At 46.8% G+C, this 15,631-nt stretch overlaps 1 protein-coding gene across 1 annotated transcript in view; it reads right to left on the reverse strand.

Moving 5' to 3' along the window:
* Positions 1 to 15,233, reverse strand: part of LOC139543016 (laminin subunit beta-1-like) — a 78,083-nt gene extending 62,850 nt beyond the window's left edge. The window contains exon 1 of the mRNA XM_071349107.1: positions 15,175 to 15,233. The gene's annotated coding sequence lies outside the window, so the exon portion shown is untranslated. The remainder of the gene's footprint in view (positions 1 to 15,174) is intronic.
* Positions 15,234 to 15,631: the final 398 nt, after the last annotated feature.

Raw genomic sequence — 15,631 nt, forward strand, 5'->3', positions numbered from 1 at the left:
GTACCTCACAGGGACATTTTAATCCGGTACCTCACAGGGACATTTTAATCCGGTACCTCACAGGGACATTTTAATCTGGTACCACACAGGGACATTTTAATCCGGTACCTCACAGGGACATTTTAATCCGGTACCTCACAGGGACATTTTAATCTGGTACCACACAGGGACATTTTAATCCGGTACCTCACAGGGACATTTTAATCTGGTACCTCACAGGGACATTTTAACCTGGTACCTCACCGGGACATTTTAATCTAGTACCTCACAGGGACATTTTAATCTGGTACCACACAGGGACATTTTAATCCGGTACCACACAGGGACATTTTAATCCGGTACCTCACAGGGACATTTTAATCCGGTACCTCACAGGGACATTTTAATCCGGTACCTCACAGGGACATTTTAACCTAGTACCTCACAGGGACATTTTAATCCGGTGCCTCACAGGACATTTTAATCCGGTACCACATAGGGACATTTTAACCTGGTACCACACAGGACATTTTAATCTGGTACCTCACAGGGACATTTTAATCCGGTACCACACAGGGACATTTTAATCCAGTACCACACAGGGACATTTTAATCCGGTACCTCACAGGGACATTTTAATCCGGTACCTCACAGGGACATTTTAATCCGGTACCACACAGGGACATTTTAATCCGGTACCACACAGGGACATTTTAATCCGGTACCTCACAGGGACATTTTAATCTGGTACCTCACAGGACATTTTAACCTGGTACCACACACGGACATTTTAATCCGGTACCACACAGAGACATTTTAATCCGGGACCTCACAGGGACATTTTAATCTGGTACCTCACAGGGACATTTTAACCTGGTACCACACAGGGATATTTTAATCCGGTACCACACAGAGACATTTTAATCCGGGACCTCAAAGGGACATTTTAATCCGGTACCTCAAAGGGACATTTAGGTCTCTGGCCATGACTACATTTGAGTGGAGAGAACTAGAGGGTCTTAAAAGAACATCTAGGCAATACTGTTCAGAGTACCCCCCCCCCCCCCCCCCACACACACACACACACACACACACGCACGATAGAATGAAGAAGTGCTGTGGGCCATTACTCACCCCTACGCCTCCTCAGTAAAAGTCAGATAACAGATAGAGGAACATGAGGAGACAAAACAATATCTGCTTCCATATCCATATCCATATTATTGATGTCACTTGTTTAATCCACTTCAATTAGTGTAGATGAAAAGGAGACAGGTTAAAGAAGGATTTTTAAGCCTTGAGACAATTGAGACATGGATTGTATATGTGTGCCATTCAGAGGGTGAATGGGAAAGACAAAAGATTTAAGTGCCTTTGAACGGGGTGTGGTAGTACGTACCAGGCGCACCGGTTTGAGTCAAGAACTGCAACGCTGCTACGTTTTCCATGTTCAACAGTTTCCCGTGTGTATCAAGAATGGTCCACCACACAAAGTACATCCAGCCAATTTGACACAACTGTGGGAAGCATTGGAGTCAACATGGGCCAGCATTCCTATGGAACGCTTTGACAACTTGTCGAGTCCATGCCCTGACAAATTGAGGCTGTTCTGAGGGCAAAAGGGGGGGGTGCAAATCAATATTAGGAATGTAAATGTAAACTTTATTTGTCACACCCGAATATAACAGGTGTAGACCTTACTGTCAAATGCTTACTTACAAGCCCTTAACCAACAGAGCAGTTCAAGAAAGAGTTAGGAAAATAATTACCAAATGTTAAAAAAAAAGTAAAAAATGTAACACAGTAAAATAACAATAACGAGGCTATATACAGGGGGCACCGGTAGTCAATGTGTGGGGGTACAGCTTAGCCAGGTAATTTGTACATGTAGGTAGGGGTGAAGTGACTATGCATAGATAATAAACAGCGATTAGTATTCTTAATGTTTGGTATACTCAGTGTATGTGCAAGACCCACTGTGTATGTAACTGGTGTGAAATGACTCGCTAGTTAGCGTGCGCACTAGTAGCGTTTCAATCGGTAACGTCACTCACTCGCTCTGAGACCTTGAAGTAGTTGTTTTCATTGTTCTGCAATGGCTGTGGCTTTTGTGGAGCGACAGATTAACGCTGCTTGGTGGAAGGCAGTGGTTCATGTGTTTAGAGGGTCCCTGGTTCGAGCCCAGGTTGGGGCAAGGAGAGGGACGGAAGCAACACTGTTACAAGTTCGTAATCTATCATGTAGACAGAATGAAGTGATGTTAATTTGTATTGACAACAGCTGTTCTGAAGCACTATTTTCATGGACAAATGGCACTTCAGAACAATACTGAATGAGATGTATAATTCATATATAATACACTCCTTTCAAAAGCAGCAGTCTACAGGCAACCATTCAATAACACTGTCCTGAGTCGCTGTCCTGAGTCACTGTCCTGAGTCAATGTTCAATGAGGCACAATTCAAAGAAAGTAGGTCTTAGGTTTAAAAGTCTAAAATAGGAATTAATTGTGTCAATCCGGATTATTTCTTATTAACTGAGCTGATCTTGATAAATGACAAAGACTAATCCATTGTGTATGCAGCCGTCAGACCAAAGGTAGAGGGACAGGCTGAGGCCATGTCTGACAGACAAAAGGCGTAAAAGGCCAGGTACAACAGAGCTTGACATCAAGTTGCTGCTCCCTTCCATTAAGGTCATCCTGGAAGTGTCTCTCTTCTTTTTTTATAAAGGCACGTGACTCAGCGTGGCAACCCATCACAAACAAGATGGTCCAAATTCAACAACGTCAACGCAACTTTAACAATAAAAGAGTAACTGGTGAGAGCAAAATGTTTCGTCTCTGGATGATCGTCAGGACATCTTAACCCCGTGACACTGAGTGCTGCTATCTATCACTCACCCAAATATACTTCTGTGAGCCCTTTGAATAAACTAGTAGCCTACACATTGTATGTCATTGTTAACCTTTTTGTACTTGCTGCACTTCGACTCTTTGTACTGTCAGTAAAAACAGTCCGCTATTTCGTCTAGATTCCACCTGATCGAATAGGCCTTTTGATTCAGTATGGATGGGAAGGAGACCACCTAAAGTAGTAACCAAAAAAAAGTGTTAAACAAATCAAAATATATTTTATATTCCTTCAAAGTAGCCACCCTTTGCCTTGATGACAGCTTTGCATACTCTTGGCATTCTATGTTGAACACTTTTGTGGTTACTACATGATTCTATTAGTGCTATTTCATAGGTTTGATGTCTTCACTATTATTCTACAGTGTAGAAAATAATTCCAATAAAGAAAAACCCTGGAATGAGTAGGTGTGTCCAAACGTTTTGACTGGTACTGTAGTTTATATGTAATGATTCAAAACCCACTGCAATCCCTTTATAATCCTCTGAGAACTTCTGATATACACTGCTGGAAATACAGGATCCTCTTCCCTGTCAAAGGACACAACATCTTCATGTACTCTCTGGATGCCACATTCTGTTGTGCTTTCATTAGGTTTAGTGGGTTAGGGTTAGATAGTTAGGAGGTTAGGGGGTTAGATAGATAGGGGGTTAGGGGGTTAGGGAGTTAGGAGGTTAGGGGGTTAGATAGATAGGGGGTTAGGGGGTTAGATAGATAGGGGGTTAGGGGGTTAGATAGATAGGGGGTTAGGGGGTTAGATAGATAGGGGGTTAGGGTTAGATAGTTAGGGGGTTAGATAGATAGGGGGTTAGGGGGTTAGATAGTTAGGGGGTTAGATAGATAGGGGGTTAGGGGGTTAGATAGTTAGGGGGTTAGATAGATAGGGGGTTAGGGGGTTAGATAGTTAGGGGGTTAGATAGATAGGGGGTTAGGGGGTTAGATAGTTAGGGGGTTAGATAGATAGGGGGTTAGGGGGTTAGATAGATAGGGGGTTAGGGGGTTAGATAGATAGGGGTTAGGGGGTTAGATAGATAGGGGGTTAGGGTTAGATAGTTAGGGGGTTAGATAGATAGGGGGTTAGGGGGTTAGATAGTTAGGGGGTTAGATAGATAGGGGGTTAGGGGGTTAGATAGTTAGGGGGTTAGGGGGTTAGATAGATAGGGGGTTAAGGTTAGGGGGTTAGGAGGTTAGGGTGTTAGGGGGTTAGATAGTTAGGGGGTTATCCCCTTAACTATCTAACACTAACCTCCAACTATCTAACCCTAACCCTAACCCCCAACTATCTAACCCTAACCCCCAAACCCCTAACCCCCTAACTATCTAACCTTAGGGGTTAGGGTTAGATAGTTAGGGGGTTAAGGTTAGATAGTTAAGGGGTTAGGGGTTAGGGTTAGATAGTTAGGGGGTTAGGGGTTAGGGTTAGATAGTTAGGGGTTTGGGGGTTGATATCTGAAAGGATTTTCATTCAAGAAATGAAATGACATATCCGGGTTTAAATTTCAGATAATCTGAAATATCTGCAGTAGTCTAATTGAACCAGATCTTCAATGATGCAGACAGAATGAGAAAGCTATACTTACAGTACATAGCAGCTACCCTCTACGGTGTATGTATAAGTGAGTGTGTGTGTCCTTTCATTCACCCAAACTGTATCAGATTCAGTGTCTCCATGCACGCTAACTAAGCCGCTGCAGGTAAAATATCACATAAATGAATCTTTAAACCAACACGTCAGGACACCTGAAGTCTACAAAGTGCTCACCTCAGGGCAAGACCAAACAATACAGTTTCCAGGTAGAGAACATTTAGAGCTAACCTACCCCACCTAGCCCATTAAGACCACAACTACCACAGGCAGAATGATTCATACATCTACACCAACAATTCGATATATTAAACTGATTATAGCATTAGTTATGTAAACACCTTACTCTTCTTATCTTAATTGGCGTGAGGTCATAATTGAAGTGAGCACAGGCCGATTAAAACACCTGGTTTTCAGAGCAATCTTTTGCAGTACATCTGCGCATGGGCTAGCATGAGCAGCGCAAGCTTCCTTATTTTGCAAGAGTCAAGTGAGTTTGGAAAAACCTTAAGAGTGTTCATTTTAGAAATAGTTCTCATACAAACTTTATATATTTCTCCGAAATCAGAATCAAATAGGCTTCACCAAAATAACATGATCGCTGTGGTACAGTAGAATGTATATTTTGATTGAAGATTTTCTGCATTTATCAAAGTCACGTCAGGTAGCCTGATTTCAGATGTGTCCAATGTCAACAGGATTAGGGAAATCGTTCTTCTTGCAAAGCAGGTCAACGTTTAAATCAAACTATTATATTAATCTGACTATTCACAATAATTATATTATTGTGTGCATGTAACTGTACTCTTTGTAGTAATTTTTAGAGCCATGATTCATTGCAATTATACAGATGAAATACATTTTGTCAGATGTGATCTGAGTTTGGTCTTGTGAAGTTGACGTTGCGGTAGGATTTTACAGTGAGGAGGTAACAGTAGTTCCTTACTTTTCTTATCTAACGTGAAGATCATAATATAAACCAATAAACAGGATCATAAATAAAGGCGAAGGAAAACCAAGGCTTCCATCATGCCTGTACCTGGCAGCATGCCCACTTTACCTTGTCTATCTCTCAAACAATGAGAAAACAAAAGTTCTTACACCACCTACCCACAATGCATTTGACCAATGAAAACAAGGCAATTCACACGCTGATCATTTAACGTTCGTAAGACATGAGTTACAATCTTAAACGTCTTCAGATCATAAACATAGTTGAATATATACCAGCACACATCTCAATAACTGTGCTAAACCTTAAACCTAAACCTGTTGAACTTAAGCATTAACTATACTTTGGGGATGTGAACCTATATACCCCAGGGGTTAGCTACTACCACGCAACCCGTACCATTCATTAACTATGCGCTTGAACGCGCTACATTAGCCAGTCAATTCTCTGAACAGGAAATGGACAAGAACCCTCTTCAATAAACAAGGAAATACAAGGTAGTCATACCCATTTCTGAAGATCTACCTTCACGTTGTAATTAGTAAACAATATCACATTGTACTTGTAACTTTTGATCACTACATGTACGACCAGAAAGATAATCGGGAGATACAACAAAAGGTTTTGGCGCCAAAACAATTGCCGGCGCATCCAATTCAAACTCTTAAAAACAAACATTTCTCCTCTTTAACAGATGATTAGCAACAGTCAAGAGGACATCTCTAACGCACAGGAATAAAATTAATCAGATGTTCTTCTCATAAAACAAAAGTATGTGGACACCCTTTCAAATTAGTGTGTTTGATTATTTCAGACACACCCTTTGCTGACAGGTGTATAAAATCGAGCGCACAGCCATGCAATCTCCATAGACAAACATTGGCTGTATAATGGCCTTACTGAAGACCTCAGTGACTTTCAATGTCAGTTTGTGATATTTCTGCCCTACTCGAGCTGCCCCGGTCAACTGTAAGTGCTGTTATTGTAAAGTGGAAACGTCTAGGAGCAACAACGGCTCAGCAGCGAAGTGGTAGACCACACCAGCTCACAGAATGGGAGTGCTGAATCACATAGCACGTAAAAATCGTCTGTCCTCGGTTGCAACACTCACTACCGAGTTCCAAACTGCCTCTGGAAGCAACATCAGCACAATAACTGTTCGTCGGGAGCTTCATGAAATGGGTTTCCATGGCCGAGCAGCCGCACACAAGCCTAAGATCACCATGCGCAATGCCAAGCGTCGGCTGGAGTGGTGTAAAGCTTGCCGCCATTGGACTCTTGAGCAGTGTAAATGCTTTCTCTGGAGTGATGAATCACACTTCACCATCTGGCAGTCCGACGGACGAATATGGGTTTGGCGCATGCCAGGAGAACGCTACCTGCCCCAATGCATTGTGCCAACTGTAAAGTTTGGTGGAGGAGGAATAATGGTCTTGGGCTGTTTTTCATGGTTCTGGCTAAGCCCCCTAGTTCCAGTGAAAGACGATACACGATTCTGTGCTTTAAACTTTGTGGTAACAGGCCCTTTCCTGTTTCAGCATGACAATACCACTGTGCACAAAGCAAGGTCTATACAGAAATGGTTTGTTGAGATTGGTGTGGAAGAACTTGACTGGCCTGCACAGAGCCCTGACCTCAACCCCATCGGCCACCTTTGGGATGAAGTGGAACGCCGACTACGAGCCAGGCCTAATCGCCCAACATCAGTGCCCAACCTCACTAATGCTCTTGTTGCTGAATAAAAACAAATCCCCACAGCAATGTTCCAACATCTAGTGGAAAGCCTTCCCAGAAGGGTGGAGGCTTTATAACAGCAAAGGGGGGACCAACTCCATATTAATGCCCATGATTTTGGAATTAGATGTTTGACTAGCAGGTGTCCACATACCTTTGGCCATGTAGTGTACCTAGCTGATAGGCTATGTCGTCACCATGTTAAAAAACAAATAGCTTTTTCTCGAATCTATTGATGATCAGATACTTCAGTCGTAACTGGCTCTGTTGCGCTCACATTTTACAGTTGATAGACAACTTTAGCACTGTAGCAAACTTACTCCTTTTGTTTAACAATAGCCTGCATAGAAACCAAAACGTCCCTGGTGCTGCAGCATGTGCTCATGTGCTGTCTTGTCATCAATTACACAGGCTGCAACCTATTTCTTGGTCGACTCATTTCAACATCTCTGCGTATTAGTGGTGGGGTAACCTAAATGCATACAACAGAATGAAAAGAACCTTGATGAAGGAAATCAAAAATGCTTGGCAGAGCATGGTCAGAGCATGGCCAGACCTCATGGCTGAGCGGTACCGAAGTGAAATTGGAACAGGAGAGAAGAATGGGAGAGAACAAGAGAAAAGACCAGGAGAGAAGAACAGGAGAGAACAGGAGAGAAGAACAGGAGAGAAGAACAGGAGAGAAGAATAGGAGAGAACAGGAGAGAAGAATAGGAGAGAACAGGAGAGAAGAATAGGAGAGAACAGGAGAGAAGAATAGGAGAGAACAGGAGAGAAGAATAGGAGAGAAGACCAGGACAGAGAACAGGAGAGAAGAACAGGAGAGAAGACCAGGAGAGAAGAACAGGAGGGAAGACCAGGAGAGAGAACAGGAGAGAAGAACAGGAGAGAGAACATGAGAGAAGAACAGGAGAGAAGAATAGGAGAGAGAACAGGAGAGAAGAATAGGAGAGAAGAACAGGAGGGAAGACCAGGAGAGAGAACAGGAGAGAAGAATAGGAGAGAGAACAGGAGAGAAGAACAGGAGAGAAGAATAGGAGAGAGAACAGGAGAGAAGAATAGGAGAGAAGAACAGGAGAGAAGAATAGGAGAGAGAACAGGAGAGAAGAATAGGAGAGAGAACAGGAGAGAAGAATAGGAGAGAGAACAGGAGAGAAGAATAGGAGAGAGAACAGGAGAGAAGAATAGGAGAGAGAACAGGAGAGAAGAATAGGAGAGAGAACAGGAGAGAAGAACAGGAGAGAGAACAGGAGAGAAGAATAGGAGAGAGAACAGGAGAGAAGAATAGGAGAGAGAACAGGAGAGAAGAACAGGAGGGAAGACCAGGAGGGAAGAACAGGAGAGAAGAACAGGAGAGAAGAATAGGAGAGAGAACAGGAGAGAAGAATAGGAGAGAGAACAGGAGAGAAGAATAGGAGAGAGAACAGGAGAGAAGAACAGGAGAGAAGAATAGGAGAGAGGACAGGAGAGAAGAATAGGAGAGAAGAATAGGAGAGAGAACAGGAGAGAAGAATAGGAGAGAAGAACAGGAGAGAAGAATAGGAGAGAAGAATAGGAGAGAGAACAGGAGAGAAGAATAGGAGAGAGAACAGGAGAGAAGAATAGGAGAGAGAACAGGAGAGAAGAACAGGAGGGAAGACCAGGAGGGAAGACCAGGAGAGAAGACCAGGAGGGAAGACTAGGAGAGAAGACCAGGAGGGAAGACCAGGAGGGAAGACCAGGAGAGAAGACCAGGAGAGAAGACCAGGAGAGAAGACCAGGAGAGAAGACCAGGAGAGAAGACCAGGAGGGAAGACCAGGAGGGAAGACCAGGAGGGAAGACCAGGAGGGAAGACCAGGAGGGAAGACCAGGAGAGAAGAACAGGAGAGAAGAACAGGAGGGAAGACCAGGAGAGAAGAACAGGAGAGAACAGGAGAGAAGACCAGGAGAGAAAAGGAGAGAACAGGATACATTTCTGTGTGCTACCACAAGTTTAAATGGTTTCCTGTTATTAGTGAGATATATTTCAGACGCAATCAGGCATTTCCCCGAACATTAGCATCAGCTCAGATCGTCAGAGGGTGGGTGGGTGGGTGGTTTGTGACTTTGCTGATAATTAAATGGATTTCCTGAAGATCACTTTATCAAAGAGTTAAGATTACACTTTACGTATTTTGATTTGAAATACACAAAGAGAGACCACTCAACTGTGAATCATTTATCATTCCATCAGACAACTTTAATCACATTATTTGACCTAGGGTTTTTCAATCGCATTATTTGACCCAGGGTTTTTCGATCACATTATTTGACCCAGGGTTCTTCGATCACATTATTTGACCCAGGGTTCTTCGATCACATTATTTGACCCAGGGTTCTTCAATCACATTATTTGACCCAGGGTTCTTCAGTCACATTAGATGACCCAGGGTTCTTCAATCACATTAGATGACCCAGGGTTCTTCAGTCACATTAGATGACCCAGGGTTTTTCAATCACATTATTTGACCCAGGGTTCTTCGATCACATTATTTGACCCAGGGTTCTTCGATCACATTATTTGACCCAGGGTTCTTCGATCACATTATTTGACCCAGGGTTCTTCAATCACATTAGATGACCCAGGGTTTTTCAATCACATTACATGACCCAGGGTTCTTCGATCACATTATTTGACCCAGGGTTCTTCAATCACATTAGATGACCCAGGGTTTTTCAATCACATTACATGACCCAGGGTTCTTCAATCACATTAGATGACCCAGGGTTCTTCAGTCACATTAGATGACCCAGGGTTCATTACATTCTGATCTTCAAGTATGTCTTTACAATGTAGCTGAACATCTGTCAGGAGTCATACTGTAAGCCGAAGCCAGGTGTAATGGTGAATGGGGAATCACTAATAAGTCCCAAGTCCCATGTCAGGACAAAACAAGACGCTGATTTCAATCAAGAGTGTGAGTCTGAACCCCTCCCCCCCAGAGAGAATATAAAATATCAAAGATACATTATTGTTTTGGGGCTTTGGAAGGGGTCCCTCTTCTCTACACCCAACCGTACTTCACTCATCAGACCAGGGCCCGTATACACAAAGCCTCTCAGAGTGGGAGTGTTGATCTAGGATCAGATTTACCTTCTTAGATTATATGGACATATGCTAGATCTGCACTCTTACTCTAAGATGTTTTATGAATATCGGCCCAGAGTAGACAGGCAAAGGCAGCAGGTGCTGACACGCTGGGTGGAGAGATGAGGCTGATGCCCTCCCAAGGCAGCTGACACGCTGGGTGGAGAGATGAGGCTGATGCCCTCCCAAGGCAGCTGACACGCTGGGTGGAGAGATGAGGCTGATGCCCTCCCAAGGCAGCTGACACGCTGGGTGGAGAGATGAGGCTGATGCCCTCCCAAGGCAGCTGACACGCTGGGTGGAGAGATGAGGCTGATGCCCTCCCAAGGCAGCTGACACGCTGGGTGGAGAGATGAGGCTGATGCCCTCCCAAGGCAGCTGACACGCTGGGTGGAGAGATGAGGGTGATGCCCTCCCAAGGCAGCTGACACGCTGGGTGGAGAGATGAGGCTGATGCCCTCCCAAGGCAGCTGACACGCTGGGTGGAGAGATGAGGCTGAATGACTCCCAAGGCAGCTGACACGCTGGGTGGAGAGATGAGGCTGATGCCCTCCCAAGGCAGCTGACACGCTGGGTGGAGAGATGAGGCTGAATGACTCCCAAGGCAGCTGACACGCTGGGTGGAGAGATGAGGCTGATGCCCTCCCAAGGCAGCTGACACGCTGGGTGGAGAGATGAGGGTGATGCCCTCCCAAGGCAGCTGACACGCTGGGTGGAGAGATGAGGCTGATGCCCTCCCAAGGCAGCTGACACGCTGGGTGGAGAGATGAGGCTGATGCTCTCCCAAGGCAGCTGACACGCTGGGTGGAGAGATGAGGCTGATGCCCTCCCAAGGCAGCTGACACGCTGGGTGGAGAGATGAGGCTGATGCTCTCCCAAGGCAGCTGACACGCTGGGTGGAGAGATGAGGCTGATGCCCTCCCAAGGCAGCTGACACGCTGGGTGGAGAGATGAGGGTGATGCCCTCCCAAGGCAGCTGACAGGGTGGGTGGAGAGATGAGGCTGATGCCCTCCCAAGGCAGCTGACACGCTAGGTGGAGAGATGAGGCTGATGCCCTCCCAAGGCAGCTGACACGCTGGGTGGAAAGATGAGGCTGATGCTCTCCCAAGGCAGCTGACACGCTGGGTGGAAAGATGAGGCTGATGCTCTCCCAAGGCAGCTGACACGCTGGGTGGAAAGATGAGGCTGATGCCCTCCCAAGGCAGCTGACACGCTGGCTGGAGAGATGAGGCTGATGCCCTCCCAAGGCAGCTGACAGGGTGGGTGGAGAGATGAGGCTGAATGACTCCCAAGGCAGCTGACACGCTGGGTGGAAAGATGAGGCTGATGCCCTCCCAAGGCAGCTGACACGCTGGGTGGAGAGATGAGGCTGATGCTCTCCCAAGGCAGCTGACACGCTGGGTGGAGAGATGAGGCTGATGCCCTCCCAAGGCAGCTGACACGCTGGGTGGAGAGATGAGGGTGATGCCCTCCCAAGGCAGCTGACAGGGTGGGTGGAGAGATGAGGCTGATGCCCTCCCAAGGCAGCTGACACGCTAGGTGGAGAGATGAGGCTGATGCCCTCCCAAGGCAGCTGACACGCTGGGTGGAAAGATGAGGCTGATGCTCTCCCAAGGCAGCTGACACGCTGGGTGGAAAGATGAGGCTGATGCTCTCCCAAGGCAGCTGACACGCTGGGTGGAAAGATGAGGCTGATGCCCTCCCAAGGCAGCTGACACGCTGGCTGGAGAGATGAGGCTGATGCCCTCCCAAGGCAGCTGACAGGGTGGGTGGAGAGATGAGGCTGAATGACTCCCAAGGCAGCTGACACGCTGGGTGGAAAGATGAGGCTGATGCCCTCCCAAGGCAGCTGACACGCTGGGTGGAAAGATGAGGCTGATGCCCTCCCAAGGCAGCTGACACGCTAGGTGGAGAGATGAGGCTGATGCCCTCCCAAGGCAGCTGACACGCTGGGTGGAAAGATGAGGCTGATGCTCTCCCAAGGCAGCTGACACGCTGGGTGGAAAGATGAGGCTGATGCCCTCCCAAGGCAGATGACACGCTGGGTGGAGAGATGAGGATGATGCCTTCCCAAGGCAGCTGACACGCTGGGTGGAAAGATGAGGCTGATGCCCTCCCAAGGCAGCTGACACGCTGGGTGGAGAGATGAGGCTGATGCCCTCCCAAGGCAGCTGACACGCTGGGTGGAGAGATGAGGCTGATGCCCTCCCAAGGCAGCTGACACGCTGGGTGGAGAGATGAGGCTGATGCCCTCCCAAGGCAGCTGACACGCTGGGTGGAGAGATGAGGCTGATGCCCTCCCAAGGCAGCTGACAGGGTGGGTGGAGAGATGAGGCTGATGCCCTCCCAAGGCAGCTGACACGCTGGGTGGAAAGATGAGGCTGATGCTCTCCCAAGGCAGCTGACATGCTGGGTGGAGAGATGAGGATGATGCTCTCCCAAGGCAACTGACACGCTGGGTGGAGAGATGAGGCTGATGCTCTCCCAAGGCAGCTGACATGCTGGGTGGAGAGATGAGGCTGATGCCCTCCCAAGGTAGCTGACAGGGTGGGTGGAGAGATGAGGCGGATGCCCTCTCAAGGCAGCTGACACGCTGGCTGGAGAGATGAGGCTGATGCCCTCCCAAGGCAGCTGACAGGGTGGGTGGAGAGATGAGGCTGAATGACTCCCAAGGCAGCTGACACGCTGGGTGGAAAGATGAGGCTGATGCCCTCCCAAGGCAGCTGACACGCTGGGTGGAAAGATGAGGCTGATGCCCTCCCAAGGCAGCTGACACGCTGGGTGGAGAGATGAGGCTGATGCCCTCCCAAGGCAGCTGACAGGGTGGGTGGAGAGATGAGGCTGAATGACTCCCAAGGCAGCTGACACTCTGGGTGGAAAGATGAGGCTGATGCCCTCCCAAGGCAGCTGACAGGCTGGGTGGAGAGATGAGGCTGAATGACTCCCAAGGCAGCTGACACGCTGGGTGGAGAGATGAGGCTGATGCCCTCCCAAGGCAGCTGACACGCTGGGTGGACAGATGAGGCTGATGCCCTCCCAAGGCAGCTGACACGCTGGGTGGACAGATGAGGCTGAATGACTCCCAAGGCAGCTGACACGCTGGGTGGAGAGATGAGGCTGATGCCCTCCCAAGGCAGCTGACACGCTGGGTGGAGAGATGAGGCTGATGCCCTCCCAAGGCAGCTGACACGCTGGGTGGAGAGATGAGGCTGATGCCCTCCCAAGGCAGCTGACAGGGTGGGTGGAAAGATGAGGCTGATGCTCTCTGAAGGCAGCTGACACGCTGGGTGGAGAGATGAGGCTGATGCCCTCCCAAGGCAGCTGACACGCTGGGTGGAGAGATGAGGCTGATGCCCTCACAAGGCAGCGCAGGGCTCAGACTCGTGGATCTCTTTAACCCATTAGGTGTAGCTAAAGGCCAAGCAGGAGCTGATTGAACCTATACCAAGCTCACAGATATCTTAACAGATCCATTACGGTGTTTTAGACATAGATTGGGCCCTGTGCATATAACGACCAGCATGGACAGCAAACTAAGAAGTAGTGTAAAGGTCACTTTTGTCTAACTCGTCACAGCAGGATTGATATAGGGTATAGGCTATGTTTCATCTTAAGGCGTCATGTCACAGACACAGTAGGCGTATACATTGGGATTTCACTAATAAATCTGAGATTGATTACTGCGATTGAAAGTGATTGAAATGGTGTCAGTAATCTGTTGGCCCTGACCCGGTGGTCAGTGGAATGTTAGCGGGCAATGCACAGCACAGATCTGCTCTAGTGTCAAGCAGAAATAACACAAGAACAAGCTATAGGGGGTTGGCAGGTAAACTTGCGGTTAAGAGCGTTGGACCAGTATCCAAAAGGTTGCTGGTTCGAATGCCCCAATCTGTAGAAATCTGCTGTTCTGCCCTTAAGCAATTAACCCCCAAGGCAGTAATTGCTCCCTGGGAGCCGATTGCAGCCCCCCAACACCTCTCCGATTCAGGTTGGGTTAAATGCAGAACACACATTTCGGTTGAGCGAATTCAGTTGTACTAGGTATCCGATGGAGTGGATTAAGGCAGCCCTCCTCTCTGATTCAGAGGGTTTGGGTTAAATGCGGAACACAAATTTCAGTTGAATGGATTCAGTTGTACTACTGACTAGGTATCCCCTTTCCCTTTTAGTGTGCACAGGGTAACAACTATTAGAAAGTCATACAATGGGCAAGAGATAGAACACATACACTGAACAGTGTATACTTTGTATACTTCAGTGAATGGAGCTTCATGCAGTCAATGACCAAAAGCGCCCTCTAGTGGCCTCCCGGGTGGAATGTTATTCATATTTTTTCATAATTTCATAATTAATAAAGATTATAAAAATAAAATGATAAAAATCCAGTGTATCTATGTCAAACAGTTTTGTTATATTTCAGTCTTCTGTGATGTATATAAAGTGTAATATTGGGATGCAACCTTAAAATGTAATACATCTCAACTCTATATCTGACATGGTACAGGTGTCTTCTTTGTTTTAAACCCATAACCATGTGCGTGAGGTGTATACTTTAGTTTCAAAGTAGATTTGTTTAAGACCATCAAGAAACACTATGTGTGACCATAATTTAGCCTACTGCAGTAAAAGGTTAAACAAATGTCCTTATATAAACTGAATCACTTTATTTGTTGTGCTTTAAGCTAGTGCCTACTATCCATCTGCATGTAGAAGCACATAACTCTAGCCACACGTGTATTAGAATGATTCTGCAAACACACAGGTCAGGATAAACGTTTAGCCTACACAACAGCAATCATTTATTATTATAATACATGTCCGATACATGTTAGAGAAGAAAAGAGTGTAGTGAAGTTTAATACTACAGATAAAACGGAAAAGGTAAAAAGGTACAGCAGCCTCACCTGTTCACAACTTCTCTGCTCCCTCGCTCGCCTCGACCACATGTGTGAGTCATGTGTACAGTCTCTGGTGACTGCCTGTCCTGCAGTCCTGTACAGAAAAGGGGGGAGGAGTTGAAAGCAGAGCTTATCAGAATATAGGTGCAAGGTAGGCTTCCGCTCGGTATAGTCATCACGGCGACGCTATACTGACTGGCCTACAGCCCTGGTAGACGACCACAGAGTTGTACATGTGGGGGAGATCAAAGCTGAACTTGGAGGAAGAAGAAGGGCTCGGTTTGTTTGATTCACACTGTAATGCCCTACAGCTACAGCTACACTACTGTTATTTCCCTTATTAGTCACTTGCACCTTATCCATTTGCCTTTTGGTCTGTAATCTTACAAAATAGTAACTTCCCACTCCTTCCCAGTGACTCAGGACAGGTGTCTGCCCAGTCGTTACCAATGTGGGATCAGAT

This window comes from Salvelinus alpinus, chromosome 17 (genome assembly GCF_045679555.1).
Source record: "Salvelinus alpinus chromosome 17, SLU_Salpinus.1, whole genome shotgun sequence".
Lineage (NCBI taxonomy): Eukaryota > Metazoa > Chordata > Actinopteri > Salmoniformes > Salmonidae > Salvelinus > Salvelinus alpinus.